The sequence below is a fragment of the Cryptomeria japonica genome, chromosome 1 (assembly GCF_030272615.1).
Source record: "Cryptomeria japonica chromosome 1, Sugi_1.0, whole genome shotgun sequence".
In the NCBI taxonomy this organism is placed as follows: Eukaryota; Viridiplantae; Streptophyta; class Pinopsida; order Cupressales; family Cupressaceae; genus Cryptomeria; species Cryptomeria japonica.
The window spans coordinates 346,296,268-346,316,897 of NC_081405.1; the positions used below are offsets into that span (position 1 = coordinate 346,296,268).

At 35.5% G+C, this 20,630-nt stretch overlaps 1 pseudogene; it reads left to right on the forward strand.

The window, feature by feature from the left end:
• Window positions 1-20,288: 20,288 nt before the first annotated feature.
• Window positions 20,289-20,377, forward strand: LOC131036304 (small nucleolar RNA Z102/R77; annotated as a pseudogene).
• The last annotated feature ends 253 nt before the right edge of the window (window positions 20,378-20,630 follow it).

Consider the following 20,630-nt stretch of genomic DNA (forward strand, 5'->3'; position numbering starts at 1 on the left):
TCTAGTGAAGTTCATTTCATAGGACACCAATGTTCTGCTAATGTAATATATAGCTTGTTCCTTTTTATTGTCATACTGTTGTGTCAGAAGTGCCCCCAGTGATGAATCAATTGTTGATATGTATAAGATCAATGGTTTACCCTGAATTGGTGGCATCAATATTGGTGGATTGGATAGGTATTCTTTGATTTTCTGAAGATGTTTTTCATATTCCTGATCCTAGTTGTATATTACTTCTTTCCTCAATACTTTTGTGAAAGGTTGAGCTTTGTTTGCTAGCTAAGAAATGAAGCATCTGATTGATTGGAGACATCCCTGTAAACTTCTCATTTGACTGATGTTCTTCAGAGGTGGAATTTCCATTATAGCTTGGACCTTCTCAGGATCAACCTTGATTCCCTTCTTTGAAATAATGTAGCCAAGTAATTTCTAGATGTCACTCTAAATGCACACTTTTTTGGATTTAGCCGAAGTTTGAATTTTTCCATTCTATCTAGTATAGGGCCTAGCTCTTGCATATGTGTGGATCTCTTCATAGTCTTTACTAAAGTGTCATCGACAAAGTCTTCCATATTCCTATGCATCATATCATGAAATATAGTTGTTACAGCTCTTTGATAAGTTTCTCATGCATTCTTTAGCCCAAATGGCATGACATTCCAGCAAAACATTCCCCATGAATAGGTGAAAGCTATCTTTTCTTGATCCCCAAGAGTTATTTTGATCTGATTATATCTAGAGAATCCATCCATTAGTGAGTACATCTAATACCCAGCAGTCATGTTGACTATCATATCAATGTTTGGTAATGGGAAGTCATCTTGCAGACAAGCTTTGTTGAGATCTCTAAAGTCTGTGCAAACTCTGATAGATTTGTCTGCCTTTGACAAAGGTACTATGTTTGAAATCCATTCTACATAGTCTATAGCTCTGATAAATCCAGCTTTTAGCAGTTTTTCTAGTTCAGCCTTGACTAGTAGTACCACATGCGGGTGCATCTTACGGAGTTTTTGCTTGACTGGTTTAACTCCTGGTGTGATGGAAAGATGGTGCATGATAAGATTAGGATCTAGGGCTGGCATATCAGAGTACGTCCATGCAAAATTGATTTTCTTTTTTAAAAATAGATGAGTGAAATATTTCAATTCTTCTGCTGATAGTGATTGAGCTACATGAATGATGTGTGGTGTCTCTTGACTCCCAATGTTCATTGGTTGAGTTGGCTCGATCAATATAGAAGACCTTTCCTAAAAATGACTTGGTAGTATATCAAGTATCTCACCTTTAGACACCTCTGAGAGGTTTTCACCCTTAGGTACGCCCTTTATTTTCTCTTTTTTAGATTCTGACACCGCCACAATGTGGTTTTTGCCATCAGGTCTTTTATTTTTATTTTTCCTTTTTTTGAGACTAAGATACTTGATATCTGTTTCAATCATGTTTTCACTCTGTTCACTGGTGGAAGAGTTCATGGGTTCAATTGCATTGAGATAATAGGCTAACGTATAGTCATTGGCAAAAGTAGGTATATTCATGGGTTGGTTTTGTAAAGTACAGTCAATTAATTCTGGATATAGTAAGGATAAATATTGGACCGATTCGAGGGAGTTCATGGTATTGTCATCACAAATGCAGATCGAAAAGTCAAGTTCCAGAAGGATACCTTGCGTAAATGTCTCAAGACTAGGAAGAGTCAGAACATGATTATTAAAGTGCACGTTAATATTTAGTTGACCTAATCCAATCGACATACTTGTAGTGTCATTCCCTACACCAGACTAGACGTCATATTGTGGTTTGACAACAATAAGATCAATAGATAGATTTTCATCATTTACATCAGATGATTCAGAGTTTGATGCTGAGTAGATATTGTCAAAAATGGGACTGTTGTCAGAGTCATCAGATGAAGTTTCTGAGTCTTCTTCAAGTGATTTAGTGAGTATATGTATGGTATCAACACCAACATCTTTAATGCTGCAAGTTCCTTCAAGATTTGGTTCATTTATCATTTGTTCTGACACACCAGTTGACATGATCTTGATGTTTCTATGACTCCCTATCGTCTACTCCATTCATCTTCCTCTGGACTAATGATTGTTTCTACTTCTATAGCTTCCAATTCTTCCTGTGTATTACTATACTTGATTTGTTCTATTTTATTAGAGGGGTACATGGATGAAAAGCTTTCTGGTATTCTTCCTTCCTTTAGTCCTTGTTCATAGTTTGCTTGTCTCTTTTGTCTAATTTCCTATATTTCTTTTTCTAGTTTTATGTGCATCAGCTCTTGAGTATCATTTGTGGTACTAGTAGACTCTTCTGGATTTTTTGTAGTGGATATATCTAAGAGGTGGTCTGAACCCCATTCATACTCATTTGAGTCGGTCTCTGAATCTTCTACTTGTTGCCTACCAGTGTATGTGACTGGAACTTTCAGTGGTGCAAACAATTCTCTAATTCTTTCTACTTCATCTCTTATATCCTCTGGGACCTCAACTCCTTTTATTATTGTAGCTGACACCATTGAAGCTTGAGTGCTAACTATTTCTTCTTTCTTGACTATTGATTCCTCTTTCTCTTTTACACACTCTGCTTGAGTTTGTTGAGTGTTTGTTTCCTGTAATGTTGAAGGCGATATCCTTTTCTGCCACTTAGACTTAGAAGCATGTTTTTGGTCTGATGTCTTTTTTGGATTGTACCCCAGTCCAACCTTATCATTTGTTGATTTTGTTTGTAGCTAAATCGGTTCAATAATACCCTCTTGATTTTTTCCTAGGGGACCAGTACTTGAATATCCCATGCGTTGAATCATCTTGTAGCTAGGACCATATTGGGTTGAGGAAATCTCATAATGTCGTACCTCTTCATTTTGACTATCTTCCTTGAAAAGCCATTTAAGAATTGCATCCTATTCTATTTCATCTGCCAGGGAAGTAGAAGACTATACAAAAAGACCATAATATATAATATTCGGAGTTGAATTCTATGTTCTCATAGCCTCTGATGGTTTGCCCAATTGTTTTGGTGATGGAGGGAGATAAACTAATGAGAGTACAGGTTCTATCTTGTAGCCATCCATGCCGGTATTTGTAATCTTCAATTTCTTTTTCAAGTCTTTCATCAGAGCTTTTGGATTTTCATTGATAGAAGCTGCCCTATTATGAGGTACAAAAGTATCAACACCTTTTGTCAGTGTATTACAAGGGACATTTGTATCAGTAGGAATACTGACTTCTGTTCCATTATAAGGAAATTTTAAGCATTGATGGTATGTTGATGGAATTGCCTTCATTTCATGAATCCACGACCTGCCCAGTAAGATATTGTAGGATAGAGGAAGATCAAGTACCTGGAAAAGGACATCTCTTTCTATAGGTCCCACTCTGATTGGTAATGATACCAAACCTTTAATGACATTTTCAGAGAATCCTAGTTGTGTAAGAAGACTCTAAGTACAGATATTCAATCCGGTGCCTCCATCTATCAAAACACGTTTAACTTTGTGTTTATGAATCATGGCTTCAATATGAAATGGCTGGTTATGTGAATGATTTAACGAGTTGTCATCTTCTTCAGAGAAGGTTAGATAGTGAGGCGAAGTTAGATGACCCACCATGGACTAAAACCAATCAATATCTAAATCTTTGGGAACATTAGTGGTGAGCAATGCTTTGTCTAGGATCTCTTTGTGAGTAGAAGAGATTTTTAGCAATTCAAAGATTGAGATTTGAGCATTTGTCCTTTTCAATTGTTCAACAACGCTATATCCAGAGGATGATGTTGAAGTTAGCCTTTTAAATTTATCCAAGGTTGATTCTTTTTGTTTGTTTGACGGGGTTGGTGGGTTCGATGTTGCTTGAGTCGAGTTGGAAGAACTAGCTCCTTGGAGAGTGACTTTCTTTTGAGAACGGGTCAGAGCTCTTTCATATCATGATTCATTTGGTTTATCTTAGACTATAATCACATTGTAATATTCAGATTGGAAAGGCTCAATCATGTAAATGACGTTGTCATTGCTGGTATAAGTATAATTTACTTTGGCACCTCCTTTGGTCTTTAAGGAATCACCTTTTTCGTAGACAGGTAAAGGGTTCTTAAATACTTTGTGATCAGCATTGGTCGGGTGATACCCGACAACAATTTTACCAGTGTCTATGAGATCTTGAATCTCATGTTTGAGCTTCATGCAATTGTTTGTGTTATGACCTTTATTCCGATGGAAGTCATAGCATTCATTTTCTCTCCACCATTTTGGTTTGATTTCTAGATCATATGGTCTGGAGTTATCTGGTAGTGTCATCAGGTTGTTTGCCAATAGAGTTTTGAAAGCAGATTCATATGATTCTTCGAGAGGAGTAAAATCACACTTAGGTTTGGAAAGCCAAGGTTTCTCTTTGAACCACTCTTTTGTTTTCTTCAGAGGATTTTCTATTGCAGTTTCAGCCGCTTTGAGTGCTTGTGTGCCACTAGCCAAGTTGAATATTGTGGGCTTTGAGTTGGTTTTAACAGTGTCTACTACTCCGTCATTAACAACATTCTTGTTGTTGTCTTTGCCAAATTTCCAATACTTGTTCTTCTCTTTAGAGCTAGATCCTGGTTGTGTTTCTTTCCAAGGTGAGATATCCCCCTTCTTTATGAGCACATCTTCCATTTGAATGAAATTATCTACCATTTTGTTAAATGATGGGTGTACTTGCATTTGGATACTATATTTCAATTCTGAGACCAAGTTATTGACGAATATGTCCATTTTCTCAGAATCTAGGATAGGTCGTGAATACCTAGAGAACATCTTTCTCCAACCTTGGAGGAAAGTGAGAAAAGGCTCTCCTATTTTCTATTTAGTATTGCAAAGCTCGATCATAGTCATAGGATGTTGAATTTTGTATGATTATTGTTGTAAAAATTTTTGGATTAGTTCTTCAAATGTTTTTATTCTTTTGGGTAGACTTGAGAACCATTCCATAGCTTGTCCTCCCAAACTCCTTGGAAAAAAGGCGCATGAGATGCATTTGATCGTGCATGAACTCCATACAGGCAGCAAAAAATTCCCTAACGTGATCTTGAGGATCTAAGGTACCATCATATTTGTAAAATTTTGGGATCTCAACTTGTGAAGGAAATGGAGGCATGTATAGATTTTTGTCAAATGGAAAGGGGCATATTGTCTCTAGAGAATATTGTTTTGGGGACTTATCCTTATTCTATAGTTCTATGATCTCAGTCTGTAAGGCTTGTAATCGTCTGTGTACTATGAGTATAGGTGATTCTTCCTTTTTACTAACGAGTGTCTGAACATCATATCTAGTAGGAAGTTTGGCACCATGTTTTGCTAGTTCTAAGAAATAGTCTTCCTTTTCTTGAGCCAAGATAACTTTCATCATTTTTTGGAAGTCTTTATCATTTTGACAGTCACAAATATCTTTTTCTGGAGGTTCAGTGTCTTCTTCAACTTCACTTGATGAGGATTCATTATCAGTTTCGTGAATACTAAGGTTGTCTTTGTCATTGTATTTCATCTCATGTATAGTGGGAGATTTAGGTTCATCAAAAATTGGTACCCTTGATGATGAAGGTTTATCAGTGAGCGGGTCCTTCACGTAGTATGGGTTATCTTGATATGTGAAGGGTTTTCCTTTGCCTTTGACCTCTTTCTTACAAGAAATCCTAGTTTGAGTAGGCATTTTTATGGATTAGTGTGACCTAAAACTGTTTGTGATGCAGAGGTCAAGATAGATTTTAGAGCTAGTTGTTTGATTAACGTATTTGTTTGAGAGAAGCAACTAAGCTTTAGTCTAGTTTCAGGAAAGATATATCCTGTATAAGATGTTTATCTAAGTTGATTCGAGAGTAGTGACTAAGATTCGGTCTGGTTTCAAGAACGGTCTATCCTGTATAAGACATTATCTAAGTGACTTAGGTTTGATAGGTAGTTGATTGAACTAGCTGAAAGATGATCAACCAAATCATGCAACACAAATGGCAGAGGTACACTGTCTTGATCTGTTTATGCTTAGGATGATGATAACCAGTATTGTTTGTTGTAAACTATTTTAGGCAAGTCTGATTGCTATGTACTAACAAAATCAGAGATTCATACGACAAGATTTACTAAGTCGGACGACAATTTAATAGCTTCTAGATGACAACAGTTTTGTTTCGTATGAGTTGCTGCCTAGTACTGTACGACATATGGGTATGTCTAGGACAACAAAATATTCAATGCAATTATGTATCGTACAACACAGGATTTAGCTTCAGATAATAGACTGATGGGTTTCGTACGACAGAGGATTGAGCTCGGACGACAAATTATCAGACTCGTACGACACATGATATGGAGCAGAATGATAAATGATTAGATTCGTATGATTGTTAACAAGACAGAGACAAAAATTTTGAGTTTTTCAATAGCTTAGTATGACAACTGAGTATGACCAATTCTGAGATGGACTGATTTTTGACCAGGATAGACTAGTTTTGGATAGAATTTTGACTTAGGATGGACTAGTTCTGACATGGACAGAGTTTTTGATCACTGAGTTGTTTCTTGTTTTCTCCAATTTTGGTATTCTAGTTTTAGTTTGAGGGATGAAAACAAAAAAATAATGTAGTATGAATAGTAACTCCAATCACAACATGCAAGCCCTACAGAATTTGGTGAGAGAAGAAAACCTTTGCTTGTAGACTCAAGTACACACTCAATAGCTAATTAGAATATGGCCGCTGAGTCTCACACAATGGATTCTCAATGCCGTATTATCTGACTCCAAATGCTAATGGGGGCACGAAATGACAAGTATCTTGGGAGAGTTACTATCTCTCTTGCACAAAGATTATCCCCTTTTCGGAGGTGAACCGGGTAGCTTCTAATTTTAATTGGATCTAGTAAGGGGTTTGTTCGGCATGTTGAGGTATAAACTCAATTAAGAGGTCTCCTAGCCTTGAAAACCAAGGTTTAATATACCCGAAGGTACAGAGAAGAGCTATTCCCGAGCACTGTCATTGACTTGATTTTCATCAAATCACGTTTATTTTATAGTGGGTTGGAGTACTTGCCATTTAGCCATTCCCACTTAGGTCATTCCCCTCACACCGGCCATAACGACTTTAAGAGTTTTTAAGCTCCTCGGGAGGGCAGACCTGCTAAAGATGTACAAATCTCAAACAAAGAAAATGCCTCAAGGGTCTGGATTTTTTATTGTCTAGAAAAAGACAAGAGCATACTCTCCTACCTCTCAGAATTTTCCAAAACCACGAAATATAGATTTGTTCTTTAACCAGATAGCAATTTAGGTGCCTAAAAATGAATTTAAAGAATACACAATGTTTGGTCGATTCTTCTTAGGCAACCTGCAAAGACAAGGAATCAGTAGTCATATTGTCTTTGTGCGACAAGCATATTCTTCGACAAGCATTTTGCAAAAACTGATTAGGCTGTGAAAAAATCTAAGATAGACAGATAAACAACCAGGGTCATTCATCAGAATAATCAATTTGAACATAAAACCAAAATCACTAAAAATTTTCTTTTTTTATCTTTTTAACCAAAAAAATACAGAGTCATACGACAAAGTTTACCAAATCGTACGATACAGGATTCCTGCTCGTACGACACCTGTAGTTTGTCATTTTAGCCTATGAGAAATGTCGTACGATATGATGCAGAGGCTGTACGACCGAAAATCTGAAAAGTCAAAAAACTGAAAAAAAATAAATAAATAAATAAAAAGTCAGTCTTAGAGGCCGAAAAATGTAGTCTTCGGGCCCCACGATGGGTGTCAGAGATGTGTGTGTGAAAAAGTGGAATAAGGATTTGTATCTGCAAGACACAACACTTCAATTAAGTCATTACATGTATGGTTAGACAAATATAATCATGAATAATAAAACCATAACAAAGCAACCAATTGCCTTCTAAAAGATTTGAGTATAAGATTGCTCTCAGATTTTTTATAAGCAATACCAATGACTAGACTACACCAAGATGAAGGATTTAATCTATATGAGCATGATATTAAGCTAAAATGAATGCAAGATGGATGAAAGATTCAAGCAATAGTGAATTCAAGCAATATGGATTCAAGCAATATGGATGCGAATAATCTAAAAAAAGCACAATATATTCAATGACTCCAGAGCAAAAATCAGCGTAATAATAATCTCTAAGCGTATTCTCAAAAATCCCTAGGGTAAATTGGATGAGAGCTGAAGGCTGAATTTATAGAGATGATGAAAAAAAGCTCAATTTAGGATTAATTGAAAATAATTGAGAAATCTGGTTTAGTTAACCTTGAGATAGATTCCAATTATAGTTTAATTGAAATCCATTTAGATAAGAAGTTCAAGTTGCATTAGAAATAAGATTTAATTAATTCCATGCATTTGTGATAAAAATAGATAATTCTTTGATTTATTCAAGAAAAGAGTCTTTTCAATGCAACTGGACTTCTTTTTCTGAAAAGCTTTGAGTTCCAATTTTAGAGAATAATCAATAATTCATTTAATTGCTTTTCCAATTTCAAGTTCTAAATTTAGAAAAAGAAATAATATCTCAAGTTTGATTTCTCTCTCAATTCTTTTCTTCTATTTTATTTTCAATTCAACTCTTATTTTGTAATTAATTCTTCTTTTGTAATAAATTAATTCTTTTTTGCATGATTGATGGAAAATTTATTAATTAATTAAATATGCAAGGATATTTAATAAATTAAATAGGATAATTGATTAAAAAATTAATTCTTGGAATGATTCAATTAATTAAATAAATATTTAATTAATATTGATTAATTGACTTGCCATGTGATATTTGATGATTAAAGAGTTAATAATGTGCTCAAGATTGATTTAATTGCCTTTGGTTAGGACCTTGGTGATGTTGTCAAGATTAGGGGCCCATGGTTTAGATGACCATTTTTAGGGTATTACACCATGCACATACCTTGGGCTTCCCTTGGACAAGGGCCTCAAAAATACCAAACTGTGGGATCCCCTTAAGGATAAAATGGAGAAAAGGCTAGGTTATTGGAAAGGGAGATAGTTTTCCTAGGTAGGAAGAATAGTAATGCTTCAGGTATTTATTTCCTCATTACCCATTTATTTATTGTCCTTCTTGGCCCTTTCTATGGGTGCTAATAAAATTCTTATCCAACAAATGAGAAGATTATTTTGGCAAGGCCTCTCAGAGAAGCACAAAATGGACCTCATCTCTTGGGATAAAATTTTTAGACCTAAGGATTGTGGGGGGGTTAGGCTGAGGAATTAGACATGGTAGAATAAGACACTTGGAGCTAAAATAATTTGGAAGATGGTGCAACAGCCTCATCTGAAATGGGCCAAAATCATTCATGAAAAATACTTCAATGATAACCTTGATACTAATATTATCAGGGTTAATAATCCATCAAAAGGCTCAAAAGTTTGGAATTTCATGTTAGATTGCAGGCCTATAATCAATAGATTCCTATCTAGGGGCATTCACAATGGAGAGAAGGTGCTCTTTTGGGAGGAATCTTGGTGTGGCATTCCTAGTATTGATAGGCTGATTGAAGTCAACACAATCAAACAATATCTCAAGGCTCATTGGGGAGACAAATTTAAGGATTTTATCTACCCACAACAATAGGGAGTTGTTGTTGCTTGGGCTTGGAAGGACTTCAAATCCCTTATCTTTCCCAAAAAAGAGGAGGAACTATACAGGGTGTTAGAGCATAGACAAGTTCACTTTAGATCAGGGGTAGATAAGTTGATATGGGCAGGCTCCAAAAATGGTCAATATAATGTTAAGGATGGATATCTATGAATTTTAGGTGGCTACGAATATCCAAGAACATAACTACATGTTTCCTTATGATGGGACAAACATTGTGTTTCTAGAGCGGGCACCTTTGCCTAGGCAACACTACAAAAAAGGATTCTAGCTATAGAAAGATTCAAGAAACTGGGCTCTAAGGGCCCATCAATGAGTGTCCTTTGTAAGAAAGAGGAGTCAGTGCACCACATCTTCATTGGGTGTACATTTACATCAGAATATTGGCAATGGATGTGTGCCAAGTTGGGATGGATATCAACACTCCCTAATGACATTGTCAGTGTATTCCAATGTTAGCCTGCTAAAGCTAACTAAGGTCTTCTAGGATGTCTACTGAAGACATGTCCTTCGTTTTTAATCTGGGAACAATGGAAGGAGTGTAATAGGAGGATCTTTGAAGACAAGGAAATGTCACTGATCTCTTTTCAAAATAAGGTTGAGGTATCTATAGTGGAAGTGGTAAATCATAGACCATCCTTAGTTCTAGCTAATAATGGGATCTTTACTAAATGAGATGGAAGGATGAGATTCAATTGGAATGGGTTGAAGGTTTCTGCCTTTGTAGGCTCGGGCTCAAAGTCAAATATCAATTTAAGACAACATGTTAAATGGTGTGTTCCTAAAGTAGGCTGTTACAAGTTGAATTTTGATGGGGCTTCACAAGGGAATCTGGGTCCTTTAGGAGCAGGTTGTGTCATCAGAGATTGAGAAGGGAAGATGGTAGCTTGACAATCTTCACCTTTGGGTATCAACACTAACAACTTTACTGAATTTAGTGTGTTGAGTGCAGGTCTCTTACTAGGTAAAGAGATGAATATGCATAGGCTTGAGGTGGAGGGAAACTCTACCATTGTGGTGAATGCAGTGATATTGAGAAGTACTCCTAACTAGACACTAAATGTTATGTTGGGCAGAGCTCTAGATATTTGTGACCTCTTTGAAGAAGTTAACATTAATCACATCTATAGGGAGGCCAACTCTGACACTGATATATTAGCTAATCAGGTGGTAGAAGGCATTAATAAAAAATAAATCTTTACATAACCACATGAAGGAAGGAGTTAAATTTTTGAATTTAAATATTAGCCATTTGAGCAATTGAGGGTAGAACTGTATTGTGGTCTTGGCCCCCATGACCTTGGGATAGGTCAGCACATGTCCGAGTCTGCAACCTACATCAAGTTGGGACCCAGCCTTTCTCTCTTGGTAGATGATGTATGGAAGGTGTCAAATCATTACATTTGTCCTCAGTAATCCCATATGGTAATTCACGAGGTGACAACTCAAGTTGATATGTGTGTTGAGCTCATCTCACACATGTCACTCTTTATGAACTAAGATTGAGATTGTGTAGCACACAAGATAATCATTCCTACTCACCACTAGTTGTTAACACATGTATCGAATTGGATGAATGTTCTGGAAGGTTAGCGCCTTTATAAATTGGTTCTTATGTCTTACAAGATATCCACTTCTTGAGCTTGTTTCTACTAAAAAGTTGTTTCCCATCTTCCTCCCTACCTTCAATGGATTTCCACCCTCTGACTCATCTCAGGCAAGCATCAAATGTTGTTCATTAGGGAGGTCTCCCACAAGAGATGGACAAAATTTTAATCATAGAAGATGATGTTGTGATTATGGCAGTCAAGAAAATTATCGGTGATGAATTTCTTGAAATATAACACCGATACCGAGTGAACACAAACATCCCAACAATGTTTGTGCCAGTTTTTCTCACTGTTGGAGAGTCAAAATCCACAGTGAAGAAACTTTGTCAACTAGTTTTCTGCAAGGATATTCTAGGGGAATTGGATGTAGCAATGCAAAATATGGATGATAATGTGATGGTATCTTTCCTATGGATTATTTTCCCTCTTTAGGGCCTATGTTTGAGCGTAGGATTGCAAAGGTAGCGAAGAAACCCATCATGATTATGAGGGATGTTAGGGCTTGTGAACTATGTAAGCCTAGAATTCTAAGAAATGTGGTTTTTTAGAAGAAATGGTTGGGATTGATGGAAACTAAGGGTGGTAGTTTGTGGATGGAATACTTCATTACGAAATTTTATGTTCCCTTCAAGGCCTCTAATGTGGAATTTGATTCATCCCAGCAAATGGTAGGTGATGAGGAGCGGGTTTCTTCTAAAAGGAGACGCGAGGATCATTCTTGTGGTGCGGCTGAGTCAGGGATTTTGTCTTTTGGGCCTTCTACCCCCCATGAAGAATGTGTGTACATAGATCAGAGCCTCTTCTAGGAGAAGAAAAGAAAGAAAAAATAAGTAGGGCCTAGGTTTGGCTCTGAAATTTTGTTCCAAATAGTTTGGTATATATAATATCTATACTTTAGCTATCGAGTGTCTTCTGAGTATGAATATATGGTGTTCTCATGTCTATTACTATGAAGTGTAAGTAGCTCTAGGATTTTTTTCTATATTTGCCCTCAATTTTGTAAATTCTCAGTCTGTATGGCAGTCTGCAGGGTGTCTGAGTTCTAGCCTTCACAAGTTTTTGGGTCAAATTTTCATGATATGTTAGATTAGATGCAGGTATCCTAGAGCTTGGCTCGGCCCTTGTTTTTGCATATTGTACATCTTTTTTTTTTAATCAATATAATCTTGGCTTTGACTGTTTACAAAGCCAAAAAAAGGTAAAAAATGAGATAAATTTTTTTTTAAAAAACATTTTTACCTTGGGCCAAGCTCAATGAATTCCCTTGTTACACAATTTATCTTGTCATTCCTATTCTTCTTTGGGACACAACATCTAATAGAATAAACCACAACTAAATCAATAAGCACTACAATATTGATAATACTAATCTTATGTCAATAATGCTTCAAGTTTGTTGGAACACTTGCCTTGTAGAAATTAGAGTTATAACACAATAGATCATACTCATTACTCCACATGAAACAATACACACATATATATAATTACTTGTTATAAACAAGATAAAAAAACTAGCATTCAACATGCAAAATTACACAAAATTGAAAGCTTAAAATAATTGAACTTCAAAAATCAATTAAAATTTTATAACTATTAATGCAAAAATCAACCTTTGAATATCACCAACCTACCTATAAATTTTTTTAGTTTCTATTCAAAACAAATCCTATTAAGAAAATTTAATAAATAGAATGGTAATTACAAAAATGGAATTGGAGAGTAGATCCCTTAGAGAGTAAATTATTGTTATGAATGGATTATAAAGAGGAAACATCCAATCCTAATGTGTGTTCTTTTGGATTCAACATTAAAATACATATGTGAATTTGATATGGAAAAACATAGGGTGAAATAAATTTTGTCCAAATAAAAGTTAAACTTCTAAAAAAATTGTTATTGTAGAAATGAACTATTCTAAAAAAATTAAAATAAATTTATCTTATCTTCTTTGACCTAAAAAATAATTTACTTTGGATTCCCCCCGCTCAAATGGTTCACTCGAGGCACTTTGACTTGATTTAAAATTTGGACAAAAACCATTGTTAATTTTTTAATATTATATTTTTTGTTTAAGTGAGTTGTGATTTAAATTAAAGGATTAAGTTTAACTAGTAAGGATGATGGTGTATTATATTCTTTATCAAGTTTCATTTTTTGAGGTCAAATTGCATCAAGTTTGATCTCTAGATGACTTTGAAAAAATGGATTATCTTAATAGTAGTAGTAGCTAGTTGAATGGGGCTTTTGATATAGGTTTGTGCTTGCTTAACTATTGGCATGATTGGCATAATTGATGCAGATAAGGTGATGCAGTTAAAGACTAGTGACTGAACCGGTAGAGTATAGAAGATTATTTGTGATGAAGAGATTGAGATTTTGTGATTAGATGAATTGATCAGTTATTTGTGTTGTCATTGATGGGAACTGATGTTAAATGATATTAAATGATGTTTCCTAATGTTTGGTTTGTCATTTAAGTGATTTAGTCTACCAGAGAAAGGGGTTACCGACAATATACAGAAGACTGTGAAATAGGACTTTAACCAGTGTATGCAGAGATGTTTTACTTGAAGTGGATGATTAGTGATGATTGGTGATTTGCGGTTTGGAATGTAAGCTTTATCATGGTAATGAGTATCTGACTAGAACCACATGTTGTGATGACTATCAGAAGGCATGTTTCTAATTTTTGATGAAGTTTTGCCAGGGTTTAAGAAGGGTTTTAGAACCAGTGAAGAAATCATCAAACTGGTAATGATTTTTGGTATGACGGTGATCGACATCAAGTTCACATGTTAATGATAAAGCGGAACAAACCACGTGAAATGTTTGAAAGATGTTTTGGTGCATTTGGAGGGCGAATTTCTTGGGAATGTGCAAAGTGCTTAGCAGAGTGAGCTAAGGGTTTGACTTTGTACCAGATTGACTTGCCGTGACAACTTATGATTATTCAACGACTGATATTGATTGTAATGATTTCTAAATATCTATGATGATCTATGATGTAATTTAGGGTTTAGTGGGCGACCTATTGGAAATCATTATTTATGTTGGCTTAGTTGATGTTTATTGTGTCGGTGATCTTAGAGAAGAGTGTGAAGATGTACCAGAGAAGAGTGAGATCCGCCTGAAAGTTGCAGATAGTGAAGCATAACTAGATCTGATTTAGCAAGTTGAAAAGTGCAAGTAACATATTACTTTTTCACTATTGTTCTCTAACAATTACAACATATTAAATCCCTTAACCGGGTAGGTCCTGACAGGCCTTAATCTTGTAAATCCCCTAACAGGGTATCTCTCAAAAAGAGTGGTAAATCATCTCATGAGGTTGATCCTAACAGGTCATTAAGCTCCTAACTAGGCTACACATCCAAATCCCTTAACCGGGTGACTCCTAACAGGGCATATTGTAAGCTCCTAACAGGGCGTACTTCAAAGGAGTACAAATTTTTGTGGGTACTAACTCCCACCATGTTTTTCCCTATTTGGGTTTCCATGTCAAAAATATAGTGTTAATGTGTGGAATGATTTTCATGTGATGTTATTGATTATCTTTAGTTTATTCATTATTTCTGAATATACTGGTTATAGCAGTTTATCAGAGATTTAATAGTGATTACTGGTATTGTTTAATGAACTGGCATATGTGGTAAATGAAGTTAGATTTGTTGTAAGTTTGATTTGGGTTTAAAGTTGAAGATTGGTATTAATACTGATTCAGCCCCCCCCCCTCTCAAAATTAATCGGATCCTCATAGGATTAACAATTGGTATCAGAGCTTTGGTCCTCTGTGTGTAGAAACCCTAACCACTTGAGGGAAAGATTTTGAGAAAGTCAAGATGATGAAGAAAGAGGTTTCTAAGTTCAACAAGGATAACTACATGATCTGGAAAGATAGAATGAAGATCTACATCAAAGGTCTTGGTGCACAATATTGGAAACAAGTTGAAACAAAATATGTTGCTCCTACTACTACTCCCTTGACACCGGATGAACTCAAAGAGAAGAAAGATAACATGCAAGCCTTAGAAGCTATTGTTAGTACTTTATCTGATTTAGAATATATTGATGTTCAAGGATTGGAAACTGCAGGTGAGGTTTTGGAAAAGCTAGATATAATCTATGGAGGAGATGAGCATGCACAAAGATCCAAAGAGGAAAGCTCTCAGAGGAAAGTTTGATGACATGAGAATGCTTGAAGGAGAAAATATTGCACAGTATGGTCAGAGAATCAAAGAAGTTGTTGGTGGCATAAAGAGTGCTAGAGGTAAAATGGATGATGACACAATAGTAAGTAAAATGCTTAGAACTCTTCAACCTCAGTATGCTATAAGAGTATCTGCAATCCAAGAACTTAGATCTATTTCAAAGGATAAGGTAATTGTTGATTCATTTATTGGTAAGCTTAGAACTTTTGAGTTAAATAGTTTTGACAATAGTGTGACAAAATCTATTGAATCTGCCTTTAAAGCTTCTATTATCGGTTCATCTGCTAGAAAAGGAATATATATATGTCAAAATCATGAGTGCAAGTCAAGTCATGGAAGTAATCAAGGAAATGAAGACAATGAAGATCGGGTGATGGAACTTGAGGCACTATTAGAAAAAAGATTTCCAAGAGGCACCGATAAGTATAAAGGAAAGCTACCTTTGAATTGTTTCTCTTGTAGTAAAATTGGACACATTTCTGCTAACTACCCTAACACTGATAAGAAAGAGAAGTTTAGGAGATTCAAAGGAAAGGGAAAGAAACATTGTTATGTTGCAGTAGATGAAGATGACAATGAGGAAATTGTGTTTGTATCCCTGAAGGAGGAGTTGACAGATGAAAAGGAATGAGTATCTCATATGGAGAAGAGTGATGAATGGATTATAGATAGTGGTTGCTCACACCACATGACCAGAGACAAAAGTAAGTTCATAACCCTTGATGAATTTGATGGTGGTGTTGTTAGATTTGGAAATAAATCTCCCTTCATGGTAAAAGGTAAAGGTTCAATTTCTCTAAATGGGAAGAGTAATGTCGATGATGTGTTTTTGGTTGATGGTCTAAAGCATAATCTTGTAAGTGTTGGTCAGCTCAATGATAAAGGTTATTTGCTTGAGTTTAAAAGTGGAGTCTGCATAATTGTTGGAGGTAATGGTGAACTGATTACTACCGGGAAGAAAACTAGAGGTAACTTATTCCATTTGAATAGTAATGTTAATAATTGTCTTGTTGCAAGAATGGAAGACAATTGGTTGTGGCATAAAATATGTTGTCATGTTAATTTTGATAATTTGGTTAAGGCAAACAAGTCAAGTGTTATAACAGGATTACCCCAACTTGTTAAGCCGGATAATGTGATAGGCAAATATTGTCAAATTGGTAAGATGACCTCTATTTCTTTCAAGAGAAAGAATTGTACTTCTGAGAATATTTTAGATTTGGTACATACTGATCTCTATGGCCCTATGAGAACACAGAGTTATTACGGTGATAGGTATTTCATTATTTTCACCGATGACTATTCTAAAATGATGTGGTGACATTTTTGAAGGAGAAATCAAAAGCATTTAGTAAATTTAAATCATTTAAAATTCTGGTTGAGAATGAAACTAGTAAGAACTTGAAGTGTTTAAGATCAGACTGGGGAGGAGAATTCACATCTGATGAATTTATTGTATTGTGATGAACAGGGTATCAAGAGACAGATGTCAGCTCTGAGAACACCACAACAGAATGGCATAGCAGAAAGGATGAGAAAAACAATAGTTGAAGTTGCTAGAACCATGCTATTATAGGGTAATGTACCTAAAATGTTTTGGAGAGAAGTAGTCAGAACTATTATATACACTTTAAACTGGGTACTAGTAAAATGAGGTAACAACAAAACACCTTATGAGCTATGGTATGGAAAAACTCCTTGTGTAAGTTATTTCAAAAAATTTGGGAGTCAATGTTTTATTAAGAAAGATATTTACACTGAGAAATTTGATGCAAAATCTGGTGAGGGAATCTTTCTTGGTTACTCTACTAGAAGTAAGGCATACAAATGTTACAATAAGAAAACTAAGAAGATTATTGAAATTGCTAATGTGAAGGTAGATGATCTCTCTATAAAGTCAGAAGGTTCTAGCAGATTTGAGCCTGAAAAAGATGATGAGAAACTTGTGATTATTGAACCGAAAGCACATAACAATAAAGAACTGATAAATGGAGAATTAGGTGCTCAACCAGTAAGTGATGGCAGAGATGAAGAAAATGAAGAACAAGAAGTAGAAGATGCAGAACCAGTACCAGTATTTCCCAAGTATGTTAGATTAAACCATTCACAAGAGCATATAATTGGTGATAATAATGTTGGTGTGCAAACAAGGAGGAAAATAAGAGAAAAATCTTGTTTGATATCTACAATAGAACCCAAAACAGTAAAGGAAACACTAAAATATGATGATTGGGTTAATGCAATGAATGAGGAATTAGATCAAATTGAGAAGAATCATACATGGTCACTTGTTCCTAGATCGGAGGATAAGAATGTAATTGGAACAAAATGGGTCTTTAGGAATAAGTTGGATGAAGAAGGAAAAATTGTAAGAAACAAGGCAAGGTTAGTTTGAAAAGGGTATGCACAGGAAGAAGGTGAGGATTATGGAGAGACCTTTGCACCGATTGCTAGATTAGAAGGAGTGAGGATGCTGCTAGCATTTGCTGCATATAAGGGATTCAAAGTTTATCAAATGGATGTCAAATCGGCCTTTCTAAATGGAATTCTAGAAGAAGAAGTCTACATTGAACAACCAGATGGATTTTCTCTATCTGATGATAAAGACACGGTATGTAAATTGCATAAAGCTCTATATCGTCTAAAGCAGGCATCAAGAGAATAGTATGAGAGGTTACATGCACTTCTAATCAAAATTGGATTCCAATGTACCACTAAGGACAACAACATTTATTTGAAGATTGATGGAGACAAGATGTTGATAGTAGAAGTGTTTGTAGATGACATAATTTTGGGAGGAAATGATGATATGTATATGGATTTTGTTGTTGTAATGATAAAGGAATTTGAAATATCTCTAATCAGTGAAATAAAGTTCTTTATTGGGTTATAGGTCCAGCAATTGGAAGGTGGTATATTTATTTGTCAAAGAAAGTATGTCAAAGAGGTGTTGAAGACATTCAGCATGGAAGACTGCAAACTGGTAGGAACACCGATGGTGATAGGTTGCAATTTTTCCAAACAAGATGATTCTTCTGTTGTTTGTGAAAAAGAGTACATGTCGATGATTGGCGAGTTGCACTATGTTGTTCATAGTAGGTCAGACATTGCTCATGTTGTTGGATTAGTTGCCAGATTTCAGAAAGAGCCTAAGGAGACACATTTGGTGGCAGTGAAGAGAATTTCTTGGTATCTCAAAGGCACAGTAGACTATGGTTTATGGTATCCCTATAAAGGAGATTTTAATTTGGATGTCTTTACTGATGCAGACTGTGCAGGTAGTGTGGATGACTAGAAAAGCACAACCAGTGGAGCCTTTCTTCTTGGTGGAAGATTAGTGGCATGGACGAGCAAGAAAAAAACATGTGTTTCTCAGTCTATAACTAAAGAAAAGTATGTTGTTGCATCCAGGAATTGCATGCAGGAAATATGGATGAGACATGTGTTAGAAGGATTCAAAAGAGATATGTCTGAACCAGTGACTATCTATTGTGATAATACAAGTGCAATAAATATTTCTAATAATCCTGTACTTTATGCTAGAACCAAACACATTGAATTGAAGTATCATTTTCTAAGGGAAAGAGTTCAAGAAAAATAGATCAAGATGGAATATGTGAAGAGTATAGATCAAATAATTGATATCTTTACCAAGCCCTTACTAAAGACTACCTTTGAGTTTCTTAGAGGTAAACTAGGGGTTAGACCCCTACACCAGAAGAACTAGAATGATGGAGATGCATCAATCTTGTGGATCTAATGTTTATTCTTCATTAAGGATTGATGAGGTGCAAGCTACTCCGTAGGGGGGGCAGCTTGGATATAAAGCTCTGATTTAATGATTGGATATAATGTTCTGATTTGGTTAGCATAAATGATGATGATAGAAGCAATAGTAAAAAATATCGGTGATGCACATACACCTTTGGCATTGCTGTCAAAGGGGGAGAAGAACAAGATTAGATTTGGGAGAATAACAAGATCAGATTTGAGAGAAGAAAAGGATCAAAGAAGTTGGAGAAGTATTGGTTTAGGGGGAGAAGACAAAAGGAGGAGACTGACAGATGATATGATACCGACAGCAAGTAACAGTGATGGTGTTTTAATCTAATTGATATATCTGATTGGTGTTGTCATAAATGCCAAAGGGGGAGATTGTTGGCATTAGTGGTATAACTTATGCAGATGAGGTGATGCAGTTAAAGACTAGTGACTGAACTGGTAGAGGATAAAAGACTATTTGTGATGAAGAGATTGAGATTTTGTGATTAGATGACTTGATTAGTTATGTGTGTTGTCATTGATGGCAACTAATGTTAAATGATGTTTCCTGATGTTTGGTTTGTCATCTAAGTGATTTAGTCTACCGGAGACAGGGTTTATCAACAATATACAGAAGACCGTGAAATAGGACTTTAACCAGTATATGCAAATATGTTTATACTTGAAGCGGATGACTGGTGATGATTGGTAATTTGTGGTTTGGAATGTAAGCTTTTATCATGGTAATGAGTATCTTACCAGAACTACATCTTGTGATGACTATCAAAAGGCATGTTTCTAATTTTTGATAAAGTTTTGCTAGGGTTTAAGAAGGGTTTTATAACCAGTGAAGAAATCATCAAACCACTAATGATTTTTGGTATGGCGGTGATTGACATCAAGTTCATGTGTTAATGATAATGTGGCACAAACCATGTGAAATGTTTGAACTATTTCTTGGCACATTTGGAGAGCGAATTTCTTGGGAATGTGCAAAGTGCTTGGCTGAGTGAGCTAAGGGTTTGACTTTGTACCAGATCAACTTGTCGTGATGACTTATGATCATTCAATGACTGATATAGATTTGATATTGATTATAATGATCCATATGATGATCTAAAATGAGTTGTAAATATTTGTGATGATCTATGATGTAATTTAGGGTTTACTGGTCGACCTAGTGGAAAGCATTATTTATGTTGGCTTAGTTGATGTTTATTGTGTTGGTGATCTTAGAGAAGAGTGTGAAGCCATACTAGAGAAGAGTGAGATCTTCCTAAGAGTTGCAGATAGTGAAGCATAACTAGATCTGATCTAGCAAGCTGAGAAGTGCAAGTAATAGATCACTTTTTCACTATTGTTCTCTATCAATTACAGCAGATTAAATCCCTTAATCGGGTA